The following is a 21941-nucleotide window of genomic DNA, read 5'->3' as shown; positions in this document are numbered from 1 at the left end:
TGAAATGCTGATGTAAACGAGACACACACCTTCCAAAAAGTTCAACTTTCGATTCGTCAGTCGATAGATCATTCTCCCAAAAGTCTTGGAGATCATTCAGATGTTTGTTTGTAAAAGTAAGATGAGTCTTTATGTTCTTTTTGGTCAGCAGTGGTTTTCATCTTGGAACTCTGTCATGGATCCATTTTTGTCTCTTCCTTATTGTTGAGTCATGAACACTGACCTTAACTGAGGCTAGGAAGGCCTGCAGGTCTTCAGGTGTTCTCCTGGGTTCCTTTGTGACCTCCTGGATGAGTCGTCGTGCTCTTGGGGTAATTTTGGAAGGTTCTCCACTGTTCCATGTTTTCTCCATTTGAGGATAATGGCTCTCACTGTGGTTCTCTGGAGTCCTAAAGCTTTGGTGGTTTTGTAACCCTTTCCAGACGGATAAATGTCAGTTACTTTATTTCTCATCTGTTCTTGAATTTCTTTGGATCATTTTGTTGCAGCTTTTTGATCTTTTGACCGACATCATTTAGTCAGACAGGTTCTATTGAAGTGATTTCTTGATTGAACAGGTCTGGAGGTAATCAGGTTTGGGTGTGGTCAGTGAAATTGAACTCACTTTCCAAAAAATCTGATTAACCACAGTTAATTCATGATCTAACAAGGGAGGCAATTACTTTTTCACACAGGGCCAGGTAGGTTTGGATAGCTTTTTTCCTTTAAATCATCATTTAAAAACTGCATTGTGTATTTACTTTGGTTATTGTTGTCTGATGGTTTCAATTTGTTAGATGATCTGAAACATTTAAGTGAGGGAAATATTCAAAAAAATAATCCGTGAAGAGGGAAACATTACGATAGTTGTTAGGTCTCCTTTAGACTGCAAATAATGTAATACACTCCCATTCTGCAAGTAGTGGGAATTTAAGTGAAGATGGTGATTCTTAGGTTCTATTAAATGAAATAAAAGAGCTCAGTGAAACCAAAAGAAACTTCAAACAATTTAAAAAATGCAGAAAACATAAAATATAGTCTCTAAATTGTTGCTCCCTGCAGGCCTGATCGTCGTATGTTGCTCTTCTTAGTCTCTTCAGTTGAGCAGAATCTACAGGAAAAAGGATTTAACTCTGACTTTACTAGATCTTCAAAACCAATGCGGACTAAATCCTGAGGACTTTCTGTATAAAAATAATCAAAGTGTCATTGAAATAAAGAGATTTTGTGCTTTCCAGGAGCTGAAAGAATCCTGTTCCAAACTCAGCCAATCAGACCTGCCTTCAGCTCACCGTGGCCTCATTATCTCGACCTTCTCACAAGAACTCCTCCAGATCTCCATCATTTAAGCTGCTGCCACATATAACTTGAACCCTGGTGAGGAGCACTGTGTTGTCATTCACTAACCTGTAATTACGGGAAAGCCCCTTTGTCCTGTGTGACCTGCACTGCTTCCAACTCAAATCTGACTACTGACTCTATGCTGCAGGGCTCACAGACAAACACACATGAATGTACAAACTCACTCTCACAGTTAATGAGTACAGATACAGTGATACATGCAAACACATGCACATCTTATATGTGAGTACAGATACACTAACACACCATGTTTGCATGTTTTGTGTAAGTGTGTACATGTGAATGGGCATAGTAAATGTAGGGACACACACACGGCAATAAGAGAACAGAGCGTAAACGTGCACGTGCCGCATGTGTGTGCTGTGTTTTTGTATTACATAACAGCATTTAATGTGCTCTAAGATGTTGCATGAGGGATTAGGCTGATAGTGACAGAGCTGCAGATTGTCAGCGCTCTGTGAATCTGCACACAGTCAGACTAATGTTAAATATTCCTCACACTAACCACACTGTACACGCAAGAAGCTTTATTATTCATCAGAACGGAAGGAATGTGTGTTGTCTGTCTGACTTTGTTATGCAGTGGTGTTGCGTGTTTTTCCAGACATCATAGCTTAAAATCACTTGAACTCTCTGTGAACTGCAGGATACAAAATTAGGCATTAATTGTTCTCCAGGCAATTAGAGCTTTTTCATAAAGGAAGAAGGAGTGCTTAGTTCTTTTTCCAGCATCCTCAAACTGTGAAAGCGACTGTTGATGTTCTGGCTCTGTAGCAAAAGCAGCTGTGTAGTTTCAGCTGGAACAAGGGCTAGGTACACATTAAAGCCAGCATGCTCCCTTTAGCCCATTTTAGAAGAACTTCTTTAAAGATGCATTAGTTTATATTTTAATACAACATGTTTCAGTTACAATGTGCAGCATTAAAGAGGTTGCTAAAGAGAGTGAGAGAATTATCACAGGATTATCACAGGATTGAACTCGTTGTTTTGGTTTACTGGCCCAAACCTTTTGTTTAGATTCACTCTCACAGTCATCATTATGGTTGTTTTCAGAGTTTCCACCAAGCTAGCACTTAGTTAGTGAGCATGGGGGAGCTGCTATGTGTTTTATCTTGGATTTGGTGAAAACCACAACAGAGATCAATATAAAGTCAGCAAATGGCTTACATGCAGCGTATGGTCAGAAACATGACTCCTACTGAATGGTGGTGTAGCTCTGTATTTGTTGGAATGTGTAAACAGAATGCTTGCTGCTTATTAATGCTGCAGAAATGGCTAACAGATCAGTTAATACTGTTACTACCATGTTTCCTATAATGGATGTAGATGTCCTAACAGTACCCACTGCTTTATAGACTACTGTTTTGTCTTATATTTGCCGTTGCCATGTTGGTATTTTGGAACCAGAAGTGATGGTTGGCTCTGACATGAGGACACTATTATAACCATACATTAGCAGCTAGTTGATCGGCAGAACTTAATGTAGTCAAACCCAGAAACTTATCCTGCTTTAGCATCTATTTTATTACTCCAGCAAAGAATGCGGTGGACTTATGTGATGATCGGTGTATGTTTGTCTGTCTGTCTGTCTGTCTGTCAGCAACATTACTCAAAAACAGACCAACAGATTTGAATGAAATTTTCAGGGAAGGTCATAAATGACACAAGGACCAAGTGATTATAGTATATATACTATAGTATATTACTATACTATATAGTAATTATATTTTGGCTTGTAGTCTGGATCAATGGATTTGTTAAAGATTTCTGCATCATTGCCAGATAGCAGCATGGCGTCACTGTAACTATGACAACTATGACAGCTGCCTGCTGATGATCACATGATTGTGATCCTACTACAAATCCACCGCTGCGGACTTATCTGGACTTATCCATCAGAAATGATACAAGGAACAATTAATTAAATTGTGGGGGTGTTTCTGAGTCCCATCAATTCCCACCACCCGCTACATATTTAGGTCACATGATTCGGTATCCGTATGTCATGTACACATTCATAACACACACCTGTGCTCAGCGCAAACTAATTTTTTGAGTACATCTATATTAAATGGACACATTCTATAGTGCCATGATTTCTGCCTCGAATTTATTCAAGATTTCATCCATCGACTGAGCAGCCTTGGAAGAGTACTGCTCTCTGAGTGCTTTTCTTCTTCTAAATGGGACTGTTATTTACTAAATGAACATCATGTTGTATAAAAGAAGATTTTAAACCAATGATTTTGTCCATAAACTCACCGGAAAAATGTCTTCTGAGATAAAAATTCAAGTGAGAGATAGACTCTTTTTCTGTTAGACCTCTGTACAATCTGACCTCCTTTTACACACAGATGAGCCGCCCCCTGTTGGCTGTTAGAAAGAATGCAGGTTTAGGGCACTTCAACACTGGTTTCAGTTTTCACTATTATATACATTCTATGAAACACATATATTTATGTCCCTCATAGTGTTTCTGTGAACAGGGTCTTGATAAATCATTTAGACAGATCATATCGAACATTTTCCACTTTTGTCGTCACAGTGATATTTTTGTGGAGATCCTTCCGTGTTAGTCAAACAATAAAAAAAGAGTCAATTTCACATTCCACTTTGACTAAGAAAGGATCATCCGTTTCTACCATATCTGCCCGGCTGCTTCCTTAATCCTCATAATCCTACTCACAAGTGCAATCTACTCGAACTGTGCTATTGGAGGAGCACATTAACGCAAACCCGCCAGTAACCACTGCTGTCTTCAAAGTGTGAACATGTCACAAACATCTGCCAACTCCACGTGCTTCCCAACTTTAATTCACACATTTTTTCCACGAGTTTTGTCTAGTGTATTATAATAGTATTATATCATAATATGATAATAATAATAATAATATACGGACTGCGCCTCATGGTTTTCAACTAAAGCAGATGATAACTTCACGACTGTCATCGGTTAGAGGGTCATTTTAACACCTTCAGTTTTATGGAATATTCACAGTGAGCATTTTTGCAACAAGACAACTTATTCAACAAATAAGTGAGGAGGTTTTTCTGTCAGAATGTACATTACCATTCAAAAGTTTGCGGTCACTTAGAAATGTCCTTGTTTTCGGAGAAAAAAAAGTAACTTTCTTCAATAAAGATAGCATTAAATGAATGATAAATCCAGTCTAGACATAGTTAATGTGGTAAATGACTATTCTAGCTGGAAATGGCTGATTTTTAATGGAATATCTCCACGGGGACACAGAGGAACATTTTCAGCAACCATCACTCCTGTGTTCTAATGCTACATTGTGTTAGCTACAGGGGTGAAAGTAAGCCGGAATGGTCCGGAACTGCGTACCGGCAAAAGATCTGGTGGCGGAACGCTGCTCTTCCACCGGTATCTATGGGTACGCCCATAGATACACGCCGTCCGGCTGCTTGCTGTCGACCGGAGTTCTCATATGGGAGTTCACTCAGCAGTATGTGAGTGTGCATGCGTGTCTACTTCCGTAACACAGCGATTGTTATGGCCAGTAGCAGCCAATAGCAAATAGGTGCGCTTGATTTATTGCACTGGGACATTTTCCACAACTAGTCAATAGATGTCAATAAGCGCTGCTTGCACCGGGACGGGGCGAGCAATAAATTACACCTGAAATTCCACACGTTCTTGTGATTGGCTGAAAAAATTTCAACAGGATTTACAATCATAGACATATATAAAGAGTAGACGCCGCATCGACCGCTACTTCCTATTGGGGCTGACGATTGGTGGGGCCGCCATCTTCTGCCGGTCACCCGCTCCACTCAGCGCTGTTTGACAGCGCATTTAATCTATCTTAACTCTGAATATTAAACTGATTTTCACGCGTTTTTTATTTTTATTTTTTTGCTGCAAACGTCATACATGTAGCTATGATACAGGACAAATGGTTCGGCGTATTTTAATATTCATAGCGGGAATAATAGATAATAATAATAATAGGTAATAGAATGTTCTGATATTAAGCTCGACTGTAGACAGGTATTTTGCAAACACTGTAAACACACACTAATATATGTTAGAGAGCGGATAATGGCAGTAAAGTCAATTATTTTAATAATTTGAAGAGACAATATATGATTATGCTATATATACATATATAAACAAAATACTGACTAATGAACACATATTTTTATATAAAACTATATATATATATATATATATATATATATATATACATATATATATTAGGGATGGGAATTTCAACTAATTTCCCCACCGACTAGTCTCAAATTTTATTTGCGACTAGTCGACTAGTCTATAAAGCCAGAAAACCTGCAATTTAGTGGCCGGGGGTGGCGGGGACCGGCGAACCCGGCGACGGGGTCCGTGGTCGGGCAACTGGGGCAGACGGGGCATCGCAGTCTCGCCGCTGAGAGCCACAGGGGCAGGGCAGGTACAGGGCAGCAGAGCGTAAGGCAGCCACCATGCATATTTTCAGCGAGTTTCTGCTTACACAGCCGACAGGCGACCTTGTTGTCATCTGCTGCATCAAAATACTGCCAAACAGTGCTGATTTTCTTAAGCAGAAGCGTCGCCATCTTCCCACTTTACCTTTCCAAACTTTCTTCCCCAAATTGTGTGGCCCTTCCCCCTGCTACGTGTGCCTGTGAGGGGAGGGGAGGAGGAGCAATTCTCTCCCTGGCTGCTCAGCCTGTTTACAAAGAAACCGAGGCAGAGGCGCAAAGAACAAGGAGCATGATGCTTAATGCAGCGTTTAACCGACTAGTAAAATACTAAACGTTTAATAAATGAGTAGGCGGTTAAACGATTAAACGACAAGTCGCGCACATCCCTAATATTTACACACGTGGACAAAATTGTTGGTACCCCTCAGTTAAAGAAGGAAAAACCCACAATTCTCACTGAAATCACTTGAAACTCACAAAAGTAACAATAAATAAAAATTTATTGAAAATTAAATAATCAAAATCAGCCATCACTTTTGAATTGTTGATTAACATAATTATTTAAAAAAAACAAACTAATGAAATGGGGCTGGACAAAAATGATGGTACCCATAACTTAATATTTTGTTGCACAACCTTTTGAGGCAATCACTGCAATTAAACGATTTCTGTATTTGTCAATGAGCGTTCTGCAGCTGTCAACAGGTATTTTGGCCCAGTCCTCATGAGCAAACAGCTCCAGTTGTCTCAGGTTTGATGGGTGTCTTCTCCAAATGGCATGTCTCAGCTCCTTCCACATATGTTCAATGGGATTCAGATCTGGGCTCATAGAAGGCCACTTTAGAATAGTCCAACGCTTTTCTCTCAGCCATTCTTGAGTGTTTTTGGCTGTGTGTTTTGGATCGTTGTCCTGTTGGAAGACCCATGACCTGCGACTGAGACCAAGCTTTCTGACACTAGGCAGCACATTTCTCTCCAGAATGCCTTGATAGTCTTCAGATTTCATCGTACCTTGCACACTTTCAAGACACCCTGTGCCAGATGCAGCAAAGCAGCCCCAAAACATTACTGAGCCTCCTCCATGTTTCACTGTAGGGACAGTGTTCTTTTCTTCGTATGCTTGGTTTTTGAGTCTATGAACATAGAGTTGATGTGCCTTACCAAAAAGCTCCAGTTTGGTCTCATCTGTCCAAAGGACATTCTCCCTGAAGCTTTGTGGCTTCTCAACATGCATTTTTGCAAATTCCAGTCTCGCTTTTTTATGAGTTTTTTTCAGCAGTGGTGTCCTTCTTGGTCGTCTCCCATGAAGTCCACTTTGGCTCAAACAACGACGAATGGTGCGATCTGACACTGATGTACCTTGGCCTTGGAGTTCACCTTTAATTTCTTTGGAGGTTGCTCTGGGCTCTTTGGATACAATTCCAACGATCCGTCTCTTCAATTTGTCATCAATTTTCCTCTTGCGGCCACGTCCAGGGAGGTTGGCTACTGTCCCGTGGGTCTTGAACTTCTGAATAATATGAGCCACTGTTGTCACAGGAACTTCAAGCTGTTTAGAGATGGTCTTATAACCTTTACCTTTAAGATGTTTGTCTATAATTTTTTTTCGGATGTCCTGGGACAATTCTCTCCTTCGCTTTCTGTTGTCCATGTTCAGTGTGGTACACACCTTTTCACCAAACAGCAGGGTGACTACTTGTCTCCCTTTAAATAGGCAGACTGACTGATTATGAGTTTGGAAACACCTGTGATGTCAATTAAATGACACACCTGAGTTAATCATGTCACTCTGGTCAAATAGTTTTCAATCTTTTATTGAGGTACCATCATTTTTGTCCATGCCTGTTTCATTAGTTTGTTTTTTTAAATAATTATGTTAATCAACAATTCAAAAGTGATGGCTGTTTTTGATTATTTAATTTTCAATAAATTTTATTTATTGTTACTTTTGTGAGTTTCAAGTGATTTCAGTGAGAATTGTGGGTTTTTCCTTCTTTAACTGAGGGGTACCAACAATTTTGTCCACGTGTGTATATACAGTGCCTTGTGAAAGTATTCGGCCCCCTTGAACTTTTCAACCTTTCGCCACATTTCAGGCTTCAAACATAAAGATATAAAATTTTAATTTTTTGTCAAGAATCAACAGCAATTGGGACACAATCGTGAAGTGGAATGAAATTTATTGGATATTTTATACCTTTTTAACAAATAAAAAACTGAAAAGTGGGGCGTGCAATATTATTCGGCCCCTTTACTTTCAGTGCAGCAAATTCACTCCAGAAGTTCAGTGAGGATCTCTGAATGATCCAATGTTGTCCTAAATGACTGATGATGATAAATAGAATCCACCTGTGTGTAATCAAGTCTCCGTATAAATGCACCTGCTCTGTGATAGTCTCAGGGTTCTGTTTAAAGTGCAGAGAGCATCATGAAGACCAAGGAACACACCAGGCAGGTCCCAGATACTGTTGTGGAGAAGTTTAAAGCCGGATTTGGATACAAAAAGATTTCCCAAGCTTTAAACATCTCAAGGACGACTGTGCAAGCAATCATATTCAAATGGAAGGAGTATCAGACCACTGCAAATCTACCAAGACCCGGCCGTCCCTCTAAACTTTCACCTCGAACAAGGAGAAGACTGATCAGAGATGCAGTCAAGAGGCCCATGATCACTCTGGATGAACTGCAGAGATCTACAGCTGAGGTGGAAGAGTCTGTCCATAGGACAACAATCAGTCGTACACTGCACAAATCTGGCCTTTATGGAAGAGTGGCAAGAAGAAAGCCATTTCTCAAAGATATCCATAAAAAGTCTCGTTTGAAGTTTGCCACAAGCCACCTGGGAGACACACCAAACATGTGGAAGAAGGTGCTCTGGTCAGATGAAACCAAAATCCAACTTTTTGGCCACAATGCAAAACGATATGTTTGGCGTAAAAGCAACACAGCTCATCACCCTGAACACACCATCCCCACTGTCAAACATGGTGGTGGCAGCCTCATGGTTTGGGCCTGCTTTTCTTCAGCAGGGACAGGGAAGATGGTTAAAATTGATGGGAAGATGAATGGAGCCAAATACAGGAGCATTCTGGAAGAAAACCTGTTGGAGTCTGCAAAAGACCCGAGACTGGGACGGAGATTTATCTTCCAACAGGACAGTGATCCAAAACATAAAGCCAAATCTACAATGGAATGGTTCACAAATAAACGTATCCAGGTGTTAGAATGGCCAAGTCAAAGTCCAGACCTGAATCCAATGGAGAATCTGTGGGCAGAGCTGAAGACTGCTGTTCACAAACGCTCTCCATCCAACCTCACTGAGCTCGAGCTGTTTTGCAAGGAAGAATGGACAAGAATTCCAGTCTCTCGATGTGCAAAACTGATAGAGACATACCCCAAGCGACTTGCAGCTGTAATTGCAGCAAAAGGTGGCGCTACAAAGTATTAATGCAAGGGGGCCGAATAATATTGCACGCCCCACTTTTCAGGTTTTTATTTGTTAAAAAAGTTTAAATATCCAATAAATTTCGTTCCACTTCACGATTGTGTCCCACTTGTTGTTGATTCTTGACAAAAAAATAAAATTTTATATCTTTATGTTTGAAGCCTGAAATGTGGCGAAAGGTTGAAAAGTTCAAGGGGGCCGAATACTTTCACATGGCACTGTATATATATCATGGTAGAGACAGCGATTTGGTAGAATTGGAGTTTCTACCAGTAGAGATTGCGATTGGAGTCTCTACTGGTAGAGATTGCGATCGCAATCTCTACTGGTAGAGACTCCAATCGCAATCTCTACTGGTAGAGACTCCAATCGCAATCTCTACCAGTAGAAACTCCAATTCTACCAGTAGAGATTTATCAGGGCTAAGGTTAGACTTTTAAGGTTAGGGTCAGGGGTCGGGCAGGGGTAAGATTAAAAGGTCAGGGTCAGTTAAGGTTAGGGTCAGGGCAGGGGTCAGATTTAAAGTTACATCTCTACTGGTAGAGATTACAATCGCAAACTCTACTGGTAGAGACTCCAATCGCAATCTCTACTAGTAGAGACTCCAATCGCAATCTCTACTGGTAGAAACTCCAATTCTACCAAATCGCAGTCTCTACCCTGACATATATATATATAATATATATATATATATATATATATATATATATATAAAATCTCCCTAAATACATATATTATCTATCTCCCTCTTTGTCCTGGAACTGTGGCCGCAAACAAACTACTGAACTACTTTCACCCCTGGTTAACTAATGGTGTTGAAAGGCTAATTGATGATTAGAAAACCCTTGTGCGGTTATGTTAGCGCATGAATAAGAGTGTGAGTTTTCATGGACAACATGAAATTGTCTGGGTGACCCTAAACTTTTGAACGGTAGTGTATGAGCATATAAATGTGCTAAACTAGCAAAACTAGTTTCTTTTAAACTATATGTTTACACAACCCGACTGTCAACTTAGTCATGCAACAGAATAGTTTGTTGATTTGTTGGGTCATTTGTTTTTCCCGCCTTTAAAAATTTAGCACAAAAGTTCAAATTTTTCAGTAGAGACAGAGATTAACATTGGAGTAAAATGAACTCCTGTTTACTTACATATTTACAAGAACTACTTGGAAATAGTTGCTTTTCTTTCATCCAGCTGACCTTCTGTGCTCTCGTCAACAGATTTAGTTTCACATTTAGTCTGGCCACTCACAAGGCAACATGCTAAGTAGATATTCTGCTCACTTTCCAAATGTTGCACGAGTTATACATATAGTTTCTTTCATAATTAATGTGCTCACGATTTATGGAGGATTTTTAAAAACTGAAGCAAGAACACTCCACATTATGAGATGTTTTCTGATTAATCTGTGAGTCAGCTGAACCGGAATTAGTGCAGATGTTTATGTAGACTTGGTGTCAGGGGTCCCTCCTCACCCCCGTCCTTCCCACCTGAAATCCCCAAATACCCCTTTTCCCCATCTGTTTCCTCCCTTTCATGCTTCTCTCCCCCTCTCCTGTTCCTCTGCCCTGCCTGTCTTGCCTGTCTCCCATCCGCTCCTCTGCCCTGCCTGTCTTGCCTGTCTCCCATCCGCTCATCTGCCCTGCCTGCCTTGCCTGTCTCCCATCCACTCCTCTGCCTTGCCTGACTCCCATCTGCTCCTCTGCCCTGTCTCTCCCCCTGCAGCTCGGTGCCTGAGTGGAGTCTAGCTTCTCAGCTGACTCCACTCAGGCAATCAACCACCTCCACGGCTCCCGGGCAGCTGACAATCATCGCACTAATGACTCACCTCTACAATAAGTACCGGCTCAGCCTTCCACTCCCTGCCAGAGTATTGAACAAGAACTACTCAGTTCAGTTTGCTCTCTAGCCTCTTCAAGATCTGTTAAGTTTCCGCCGTGTTTCTAACGTTGTTTTCTCCTGCTTCTGCTCAGTTCAGCTGTCCGGGATCCCCCGCCATCCCCCTTCCCCTCCGGCTCTCCCGACAAGTCCTCACCGGTTTCCCCTGCCTGGACCCCCACTCTTGCCTGGACCCCCACTCTTGCCTGGACCCCCACTCCTGCCCGGAACCCCCCCTGCTCCTACACCCTGGTTTTTCCCCACCTAGCCACCATTTTCACCCCCAAACAATAAATCACTTGCATTCAGCCAGCCCTGGTAGTGTGGTTCTCTGCTCGGGTCCACCAGCTCGCCGTGACAGAATACTCTAGCCAACAAACGGACCCGGAGAGCCCACTACCGGGGTTTGGACCAACCCTCTCCCCTCCACAGCCCTCGCCATCCCCGTCAACTGGAATCCCTCTGCTCTGCTTCTCGTCTGGTCACCCGTCAGCCCCCTGTGAGTAATTCTCCTTCTGTTAGATCTAATCTAGCCAAGTACACTCCACTGTTTTGTTGGAGCCACCCTGTTTAGTTCTCAGCCACCATGCCCAGCAAGACCACTCAGCCCCCACCTGATTCTATCACCTCCCGAGAGTTATGTGACCTTTTGTTAAACCGGACCCTGGGTTTGGACCCCCCCAGCTATCAATCGGAACCAGTTCCCCCGCCGACTGTGGAGCCAATCGTCGAGCGACGAGGACGCCACGCCAGGAGGCGCCGTGGCTCCCAGGATCCTGGTCCATCCAAGCCCCATTTCGACCCTCCACCTTCGGTTTGCACGGGGTCCATTCTCCTGTCCCCTGTTCCCCAGAGCCTGAATCAGACCTCCATTCCCCTCAACCGGACCCGGATCCAGTCTTCAGCACCCCAGAACCAGACCTCAACCCAGCCCTCCGGCCACCAGAACCAGCCCGCTGACCCCCAGAACCAGACCTCCGTTCCCCCCCCAAGCAGACCCAGTCCTCGGTACCCCCGAGCCAGGTGCCGACCCAGACTTCAGGTTCGTCCTACGTGTTCTTTTCGTGTAAGGAGAACAGCTTTTTTTTTTTTTTTTTTTTTAAATGCTGTAAGCGACCTCTGGTGGGAATGGAAGGAGTCTGGCAAAGAGCACGGTAGCCTTGGCGCGCAGGTTAGCAGCCCAGAGGCCTGAGCTAACCTGCCGCCTACCTAAGGAGATACAGGACTTCCTGGACACTCCTCCCCGCACCCAGTCCCCGGCTCCAGTCCCCGCCCCTGGAGGGGCTCCAGTCTCCGCCCCTGGAGGGGCTCCCGGCTCCGCCCCCGCCTCCAGTTCCCGCGGGGGTCGACAACGCCCCGCCTCCAGTTCCCGAGGAGGCCGTCGACGCCCCGCCTCCGTTCCCTGGAACCTCAGCAGCCTTAGAAAGGACTAAGGCCTCCCCCGAGTCCATGAAGAGGCTTTGCACCTCCCATCCTGCGCCGCCCCCGGATCCTGTGCCGCCCCCAGTCCGGCCTCCAACCCAGTTGTCTGTCCGGCCCCCGGGCCGTCCGCCGGAGCGGCCCCGCCTGTCTGTCTAGTCCCTACCTGCCCAGTTCTCGGGCCGTCCGCCGGAGCGGCCCCTCCCGTCTGTCCGGCCCCGGGGCCGTCCGCCGGAGCGGCCCCTCCCGTCTGTCCGGCCCCGGGGCCGTCCGCCGGAGCGGCCCCTCCCGTCTGTCCGGCCCCGGGGCCGTCCGCCGGAGCGGCCCCTCCCGTCTGTCCGGCCCATTTCTAAGTGACTCCAAACTTTTGAATGTAAGTGTGTAGTATTTCTGTCATTTTTGTGCAGATAAAACAAACTAAACATAAAATGTTAATAATGACAAGTACAGTTAGACACTTTTTTTTTTTTTTACCTTTGAGTATACACTCTGTACAGAAGATAGCTTTGTTGTTCGATGCTAGGCTAAGCAGCTGCTGGCTGTAGCTTCCTTTTTACAATGATTTTGATTTTTTTTTTTTTTTTTTTTTTTTTTAATGCAGCAAGACAGTGTGCCATCCAAAAAGTCTATCAGTGCCAGGGAAATCTCTTTGTATTATTCAGTATAGCAGAGCTTTAAATCTGGTTTCTGGGGCTGCATTCCTGCCCTGGAGCAAAGGGCAAAGGTTTGGATGTTTTACATCACTCACCAGTGATTCATATGACAGAGCTGAATAAGGAAACAGTCATAGCACAGGAGATGGAGCCGCCACTGGGAACCTCCAAACATCTGATAAAAATGACAAATGTTTCGCCTTTGGAACAGACTGGTGAAGATGTGCGATCAGAGAATCACAAAGAAGATATTTAGTTAGGACAGCTCCAATCATCACCCTTGGGCTGTTGAGCTAAAGTCTGTATTTCATTTAAATAACTCCTCAGTTCTTTTTCATAACAGGTTGTTCTGTGATATTCAGGAGATGAGGTAGCCTAGCCATGCTAGATCCCATGTTTCTGACGGCACAAGGGTCTAGGGAAGCTCGACAGGGAAGGAGACGGGCTAAAAGGTTGTCTATCAAATCCCTCTGCAGCAATTGGGTAGGTATACAACCAATCAACGCAACGAATAGGCTGACGTGGTTCCGAGAGCACCGGCGGATTGTGTGGCTAAGTCCCATTAGCTTCCCAACCAGCGGAGCCGCGGAGCCAACTGGTATATTAAGGATTTGCCATATCCCGTCGGCATAAGTCCAAATACATCTTTCTTCTCAATGAAACACTTAAGTGCCGTCCTTTGTTTATCTTTCAAGTTGAATTTTAGCTTCAAATCTTTAAGGGCTGTGGCCAAAGCCGAGTCGAAAGATAACTGTTTATTGTGCGCCGGTTGTTTCTGTCAGAATCGTCACGCCTCTGTCGTCACTTCGTTACGCCCGCCTTCTGACTCTACACTTCATGGTGATTGATCTGGCCAGTTTTAGGAGAATCCAGCCTCGAGCCTTATGGAGGGTAACTAGACCCTCCCTGGCAGAGAATTAAATTCGTTGCCGTGGGTTGTCTAGTGCGGCTAGGCTAGAGATGAGGAGTAATATATTTCTTAGATTTACAGAAAAATGGTCTATTGAGATTTGGTATAAACCAAAATTACAAACTTATTGTCTTATAAAGGTCAGATACAGTGTGGAACAACCAGAACGTTGTTGTTAGCATTTATATGGCCATATGAAAATCATATTTTTGTACACTTAACCTATTAGTTGTGGAGTATAAACAAAAGCAAACAATGACTGAAGACAGCTAACAGTGAATAAAAACGACGATAAGGAGCAACTGAAAAGGGTCATTCCAGACTTGGAGGACATGCTACGCCACAGAGGTGGGTAGTAACAAGTTACATTTACTTAAGTATCTTTTTGGAAAAAAAATTTACTTCTGAGAGTAGTTTTCTCTGCCATACTTTTTACTTTTACTTGAGTAGATTTATGATGAAGAAATGCTACTCTTACTCCATTACACTGGGCTACACTCCCCTACTTTTTATTGATCACATTAGATCTTCTTTATTTTGCTGGAGAGATCCCCCCAGTGGATCTACCACATGACTGTGTTTCAGCAGTCAGATGAAGCAACAATAATCATGTGACTCTGTTTCACCAGACGTCGCCCTGCGGTCACAATAGTGGCACAAACTCTGCAGACGTAGCAGGCAGGGAATGAAAAAACTGGGGCATTTTCGAGAAATTTGATCTTGCTTCAGAGTCCAAAAACATCAGCATTGGATTAGCACAGATATCTCCATCTCTTGTCTTCTGTTTACTAACACAGGCGAAGTGAAGCGTGACGTCTTGCTTGATAGGTCCACATGATAGAGTTGGGGGTGGGGGGTTGAAATACAGCATTCACATACAGTCTATGAGCATGCTGCATGTCTTGCCACTGGAAGTAGTTTGCACTGTTCAAACATACAAACATTACCTTACTACAGGTATTTGTTTCAAAAGCTTTGTTGTGAAAAACTGAGATTTGGAAATTTGTGTTTCTTGTGCCTTAACTTGTCATTTTGTAAAGATGTTGTTTATTATTGCTTTTTAAAATTTAATTATTTGGAATTATCAGAATTTTCACATTATTTTATATTTTTGTCTGTCTGATCTCATCATTTCTAAAAATAAATAAATCAGACATTACAATCAAACAGTTACTCAATATTTTCAGTACTTGAGTAGTCTTTTCACCAAATACTTTTTTACTCTTACTTGAGTAAGTTTTTGGAATACTACTTTTTACTTCTACTTGAGTGATATTATTTTGAAGTAAGGTTACTCTTACTTAAGTACAGTTTTTTGGCTACTCTACCCACCTCTGCTACTCCACAGAAGGACAGACTTTGTTTGACGTGTAATTTAGGTGAAGTTGACAATGGGCTTCAAAATTTTCAAAAACCTTCTCTTTTACAATTTTCTGCTCCATATTCAGAGGGGTGGGACAAAAGAAAAATGACATTTTAATGGGAACTCCAGACTTATTTGGTATTTAAAAAATATTTTCAAGCATTCTTTTCTTCTAGTTTTTTTTTTTAAGATTTGGTCTCAACACAAATACATTTACACAACAACTGTTTTAGTATTTTGCATATGGATTGTTTGAAATTTGATGTGAAAAGGCAAAAATTAATTAGAAAAATAAAGAAAGGCATCTTACAACATAACAGCTTTTATTGTGAAACTAATATGTTTTGCACTTTAGAACTTGTTTTTCTGTGATTGGTGCCTAGCAGGCATTGTACCATGGATCAATTAGCGAGTTTTCATTCCTCAAACCCAGAACAACGTTTAAAAAACACTCTCAGAAGCTCAGCACAGAAGGGAGAGGCTGCAGCATTGGCTCAGTGTGTTCGTGCTACGAGGGTCTTCTTTAAGTCGACCCATAAAATATTCATTAGTGCAGCTTTAAAGTAAACATTTATGTTTGCATGATCCATTTTTTTCTCTCCAACTATCACGTGACAGTTCATCTTCATGGTGGGTTTAGATTTAAATACTGCTGACTCATCCCTGTGCTGTTTTGCTTAATATTTCTAAGTTCCCTCCTGCATTAAGAGCATTTCCCTGGATCAGTTAAATCTTGAAAACCACCTTTTTCTGTTCCTTCCTTATTTTCAGATTTACACTGACAGGACGGTTCGGATCTTTACCAAAAAATCCTTGCATGGTTCGGCTATAATTTGATGGCTTAAAATAAAATCTTGGACCAGTCCTTTGAAGCCTTCCCTGTGTCCACTTTGGCAAAGCTGTGGCTGTAAATAATGTAGTTTGCAGAAGCAGAGCCCACCACGTCCCCATTTACTGCCCAAACGTTTGATAGATGGCAATTTTCTCAGGCTAAAAGCACCGGATCTCTCTTCATCTGTCTTTCTTTTCCAATCTCTTGCTGTCTCTCTCTCTCCGATTGTTTTCCTCTCATGTCATCGCTCACTCTGCCTCCACCTCTCTTTAATCGCTCTCTGACTCTTTTCTTTTCTCTCTCCATCTCCTATTTTTGGTCCCAGATGCATCAATTATTCACATCTTTGCATGGACTTTCTGACTGGAGAGTTATCAGGGTCATCGCCTTACACCTGAGCATCCACCTGTGACATACACATTCCCATGTGAGGATTCATGCGCACACATCCACAGCTAAAACAGACACAGATCGTGGATTCTGCAGCGCACGATCTCAGTGATGCAAGAGAAGGTAGGCAGGTACTGTAGTCACGTTTTCCAACAAGATATTCAAAAACACCGATCATTTTCCACTGAATCATCAGCAGTCCCAGAAATACTCAGGTTTTAGTGCGTTACTCAGACAAGTCTTTGTGCTCCCTGTCACCAAAAACACATGACGTGTGTTTGCAACCTTGCAAGTCCTTGCCACAGCTTTATGTTCACAGTCAGCTGTGTGGAAATGTCAGAGGCCACAAAATTGCAATGAAATGGTGACAGAGCATTTGTATGCCCTCAGTATTGTGCCAGACAATAGTAGAATCATGGAAAATAAAAACTGAAGACTTGCATTGTTGCACAGTGGTTAGTGGTTAGCACTTTCGCCTTGCAGCAAGAAGATCCCTGGTTCAAATCCCGGGGTGGGCCTGGGATCTTTCTGCATGGAGTTTGCATGTTCTCCCTGTGCATGCGTGGGTTTTCTCCGGGTACTCCGGCTTCCTCCCACAGTGCAAAAATATGCTGAGGTTAATTGATAACTCTAAATTGCCCATAGGTGTGAGTGTGATTGTTTGTCTGTTTATGTAGCCCTGCGACAGACTGGCGACCTGTCCAGGGTGTCCCCTGCCTTCGCCCGAGTCAGCTGGGATAGGCTCCAGCACCCCCCGCGACCCTAGTGAGGATAAAGTGGTGTATAGAGGATAGATGGACTTGCATTGTGATGCTTGACCTCAAATGATCATTCATATTTTTGACCTTGCAGAACCAGTTTTCGCTTCGAGTTGTATGACAACGTATAGCGAGGCCTTTAGACTACGTAACAAGAGGAATTGTCTAACTTTAATGCACACTAATACTGTGGTGACGCATGTATGTATGGTGAGTTGTAGTGCTTTGCCAAAGTTACACACACTTTTTACGTTTTGGTTTATGTGGGATTTTTTCTCTAAATCTTCTATAGAAATAGTAGCTACAAATTATGCCAGCCAGTATATTCCGTGTAATTACTCAGCCAAGGAGGCGAAGCATCGGCGGAGTTATGTGACGATCGGCATTGGTTTGTCTGTCTGTCTGTTAACAACATTACTCAAAAACAGACTAACGGATTTCGATGAAATTTTCAGGGAAGGTCAGAAATAACACAAAGACCAAGTGATTATATTTTGGCAGTGATGTGGCTGACAGTCTGGAACCACGGATTTGATAAAGATTTCTGTTTCATTGCAAGATAGCAGCACGATGTCATGACAACAAGTGAACACTATGTCAGCTGCCTGCTGATGATCACATGATTGAGATCCTACTACAAATCCACCACTGAGGACTTATTGGGACTTATCCATCGGAAATGATACAAGGAACAATTAAATAAATTGTGGGAGTCCAATCAGTTCCTGCTACAAATTTAGGGTACGCAATTTGATATCCGTACATAACGTAAACATGCATAACACACGCTCTATGTTGCCGTGATTTCTGCCACAAACTTTTCCAAGATTTCAGCTGTCAGAAATCATACAACAACTAGGCAACCTTCACAGAGTACTGTGCGCTCTGAGTGTTTTTCTTGTTTCACATGCATTCTGATTCGATGGTTTCTATACTGTACTGTTCGAAAGTTTGGCCTCATCCAGACAATTTCATATTTTTCATGAAAACACACTTTTATTCATGTGGTAACATAACTGCACAAGGGTTTTCTAATCATCAATGAGCCTTTCAACACCATTAGCTAACACAATGTAGCATTAGAACACAGGAGTGATGGTTGCTGGAAATGTTCCTCTGTACCCCTATGGAGATATTCCATTAAAAATCAGCCGTTTCCAGCTAGAATAGTCATTTACCACATTAACAATGTCTAGACTGGATTTATCATTCATTTAATGTTATCTTCATTGATAAAATGCTTTTCTTTCAAAAATAAAGACATTTTTAAGTGACTGCAAACTTTTGAACGGTAGTTAATAGGTTGAGTTGCAGCAGCATTTAGACTTATCGAAAATAATCCAAACCTGCCATTGAGAAAGGTCTCACAGAGGAATCTCAGGCCACTGTTTGCAAGTCTACAAACCTGTGTCAAGTTCTATAAAGGCAATAAAATAGATTAAATTAGTTGTCATTCATTTCTACCTACCCCCAACAGGAATGAAATCAACCTCCCAACTCGCTTTAGGTGCTGCATGACACACAGGTGCAAACCTGGGAGGCTTCACTCTGCAGAGTTCTGCTGAGATGTTTACTGTGTATCTTCGGGGAAGTATATTTCGAGCAAAAGGCGGCTTACCATAGCATCCGAGAGATCCTGCCAGCAACTTCCACCCTGTTTGGAAACACGGCGTCCGCTTTAAGCTGAATTTATATTTGTACGTCACACTTAATGGCATTATGAGACAGAGTTAAACAACAGTTGGCAAAACAATGAGCTGAAACTCACTTTAAATCTCCATAAAGCTGAGCGGCTCTGTGTCACTATCAGAGAGCCCTTTAGGTTGTTATACTGGCTTCAGCTCATTTCATGAAACAATCCAAAGATAAAAGAACACTGACTTCTGTCATGGTCAAGGTTAAAGATTGCAGTTTCACATTACATTCAGCAGACTTCACATAATGTTGATGCAGCCTGTGAGCAGGTAAACATGTCTGTATTTTTCAGTATACCACGGTTTTTAATTTGCTTTCTGTGGTGACATTCACTGATAAAATGGATTTTACATTACCAGGTGATTGGTTTCCCAGAGCTAAAAAGGCAGCAGCCGTAGCGATGGAGACATAGGAGGCTGTCATGATGGCTGGGTTCTGGTTTTGTTTTGTTTTTGTGGGTGTATTTTCCTTTCCCTTTCCTGTGTCTTTTGTGTCTCTGTATCTGTTTATGTGAAGGTCTCATGTCCCTTTTCTGTTACTTTGTTTCACTTTAAAAATTGCCTTTCTTCATGCGTTACTTTTCCCTCCCTTTTGATTACTTATTAGTTTTCACTCGTGTTTTGCCACCCAAATCATTTCTCAGTGTTTAAAAAGTCTTGTGTATCTCTATGTCTTTTTCAGTTTGTTCTGTCACCCTCCAGTTTTGCTGCCCTCATCTTCTGCTGCTAGATTTTTCTTCTTGTACCGCCTGTTAGTGTTTTTCTGTGTTTTTGATTTTGATTTAGTTTTGTTAGATGGCCTTCGCTATTTTTGGATCTATCTGTGCCTGGATTAACAGCCAGTTGTTGTTCTTTTCAACAATCTCCCTGCCATGTCTGCGCTTAGGTCTTGTCTGACGAGCCCTGACATTGGCTCTAGCAACTTGAATTGCGGAATCTGATGGAAAAACCTAGAATCTGAGATTTTAAAAAAATAAAATAAACTTGGTATTCAGAGGAAAGATCATGGTCTAAACAAGAACAAGAAAGCAATCAGTTTTGAAGCATACATGACACTGACAGGTGAAGTGAATAACATCGATCATACTTAGACACCCAAATAAGTAAACAAAAAATTGACCTCCAAACTTTCTAGACCCCATCCTCATCAGCAGGATGCAGTGGAACAAGTTTGATTCCCAGAGGCCCCAATGCACAGCTCAGAGTACCCAAAGGATCCACTGTCAACGTCCTGATCCAGACCCCCATAGAACATCATAAGAGGTCCTCTGGTCCAAACCCAATGGTTCAGAACATTTTTGACCACAAACAGGGGACAACACAATACTAGGCAGGTGGTCATAATGTTATGCCTGGTGCCAATGGTTTTCCATTGCAGGTTTGAGAAATAGTAAAAAAATAACTGACCATAGACAGAAAATATGGTCGCAAAACAAGTCTCTCATGTGCAGGTCTGATGTTTTGTCAACCCTTACTCCACCCCAACCGCCTCTCTGAGTGGCTTTGGGACTCTTTGCTTTGGGTTATGATAAAGTGCTTGCACAAATAATAGCAGTATCTTATGGAATTGTGTATAAATAGCGCACATCCCTTAGCCGCATGTCATGTCTGTGCTTTAAGCTGTTCGCGTGTCATTTTACAGTATTAAAAATAACACCGGAGTTCAGGGGGAAGAGGTCATCTGTCACCACTTCATGGCATGCAATGGCATAGTAACAGCAAAAAAAATGGATTCTGATAATGTGTGATGTGATGTGACTTGGCGGGTTATCTTTCCATGATACCGGGCTGCAGATTAGATAAAGGCTTGTTTTGCATGGGTGGACAGTGAATAGAATAGAATAGAATAGAATAGAATAGAATAGAATAGAATTTATTACCATTTGCACAGGCATATCACAGTACAGGTACATTGGATTTAGCAACAGTTAAAAAGAAACGAGAACCCTGAAATAAATCACACTAAAGTTTAAATTAAATTAAATTAAATACAGATATTAGCATGAACACATAAAAAACACAACAATCAAAAAAATATTTATTGCACATCGTGAGAGTATTGCGCATTTGTCCCTTGTAATTTGTGTGGTGTCGCGATAAACAGTGTTTTAGAAAAAGAGAAGAAAACAGGCATTAAAGGCAGGATGTGTTTCTTCCATTTTTTATTATCTATACACTGCTTGATCCTCATTAGAGTTATGGGGGTTGGAGTCTAAGCCAGCTGACTTAGGGTGAAGACAGGACACCTTGGTCAGGTCACAGTCTATCACAGGACTACATATAAATAATTACACTCACATTCACACCTACAGACAATTTAGAATCACCAATTAACCTCGCATGTTTTTGGACTGTGGGAGCTGGCGAACTCGGAGAAAACCCACATATACACAGGGAGAACATGCAAACTCCATGCAGGAAGATCCCAGGAAGGCCGGGACTCAAACTGGGGATCTTCTAGCTGCAACTACCAAAATACTGTGCAGCCCTGTGAGATGTACAACACACACAAAGAAGAAAGAAACACCTGAAAATGTCTGCAGTGTAGACATGCTGTTGGTATTATCCTCAGTTGTCAGACATCCTACAGTATATTTGGCCATGAGTTAATGTGCTGTTTGTTTTTTTGTGCTGATCTCTGTGTTACTCTGCCTGCACAATGAGGACTCAGTTTGGAAAAGCTTTTAAACATCTCTTAACTTAGTGGCACAGAGATTGCACCTCCGGTTTGTGCACATATTTATCAACCTCAATTGCTGTCCTGTAAATTCCAGTCTTTATACTCTGCAAGAGAGAGAAGCAGCGTGAGAGGGGC

At 42.2% G+C, this 21941-nt stretch overlaps 1 protein-coding gene across 6 annotated transcripts in view; it reads left to right on the top strand.

Annotated features, from left to right (window-relative positions):
• zgc:162331 (uncharacterized protein LOC793007 homolog) overlaps positions 1–21941 on the top strand; it is a 67789-nt gene that overhangs the window by 12293 nt on the left and 33555 nt on the right. Inside the window, exons 2-3 of one of the 6 annotated variants that reach the window (XM_022220221.2) lie at positions 1218–1356; positions 16610–16711. The exons of 1 other annotated variant lie outside the window; for it this stretch is intronic. The gene's annotated coding sequence lies outside the window, so the exon portion shown is untranslated. Of the gene's footprint in view, positions 1–1217; positions 1357–16609; positions 16806–21941 lie in introns of all 6 variants that reach the window. 4 more of the 6 variants (XM_022220215.2, XM_022220216.2, XM_022220218.2 and 1 more) reach the window with 4 other exon arrangements.

The sequence above is a fragment of the Acanthochromis polyacanthus genome, chromosome 1 (genome assembly GCF_021347895.1).
Source record: "Acanthochromis polyacanthus isolate Apoly-LR-REF ecotype Palm Island chromosome 1, KAUST_Apoly_ChrSc, whole genome shotgun sequence".
NCBI classification, from domain to species: Eukaryota; Metazoa; Chordata; class Actinopteri; family Pomacentridae; genus Acanthochromis; species Acanthochromis polyacanthus.
The sequence above is the reverse complement of the archived record's forward strand: the minus strand, read 5'-3'. Positions and strand labels throughout refer to the sequence as shown.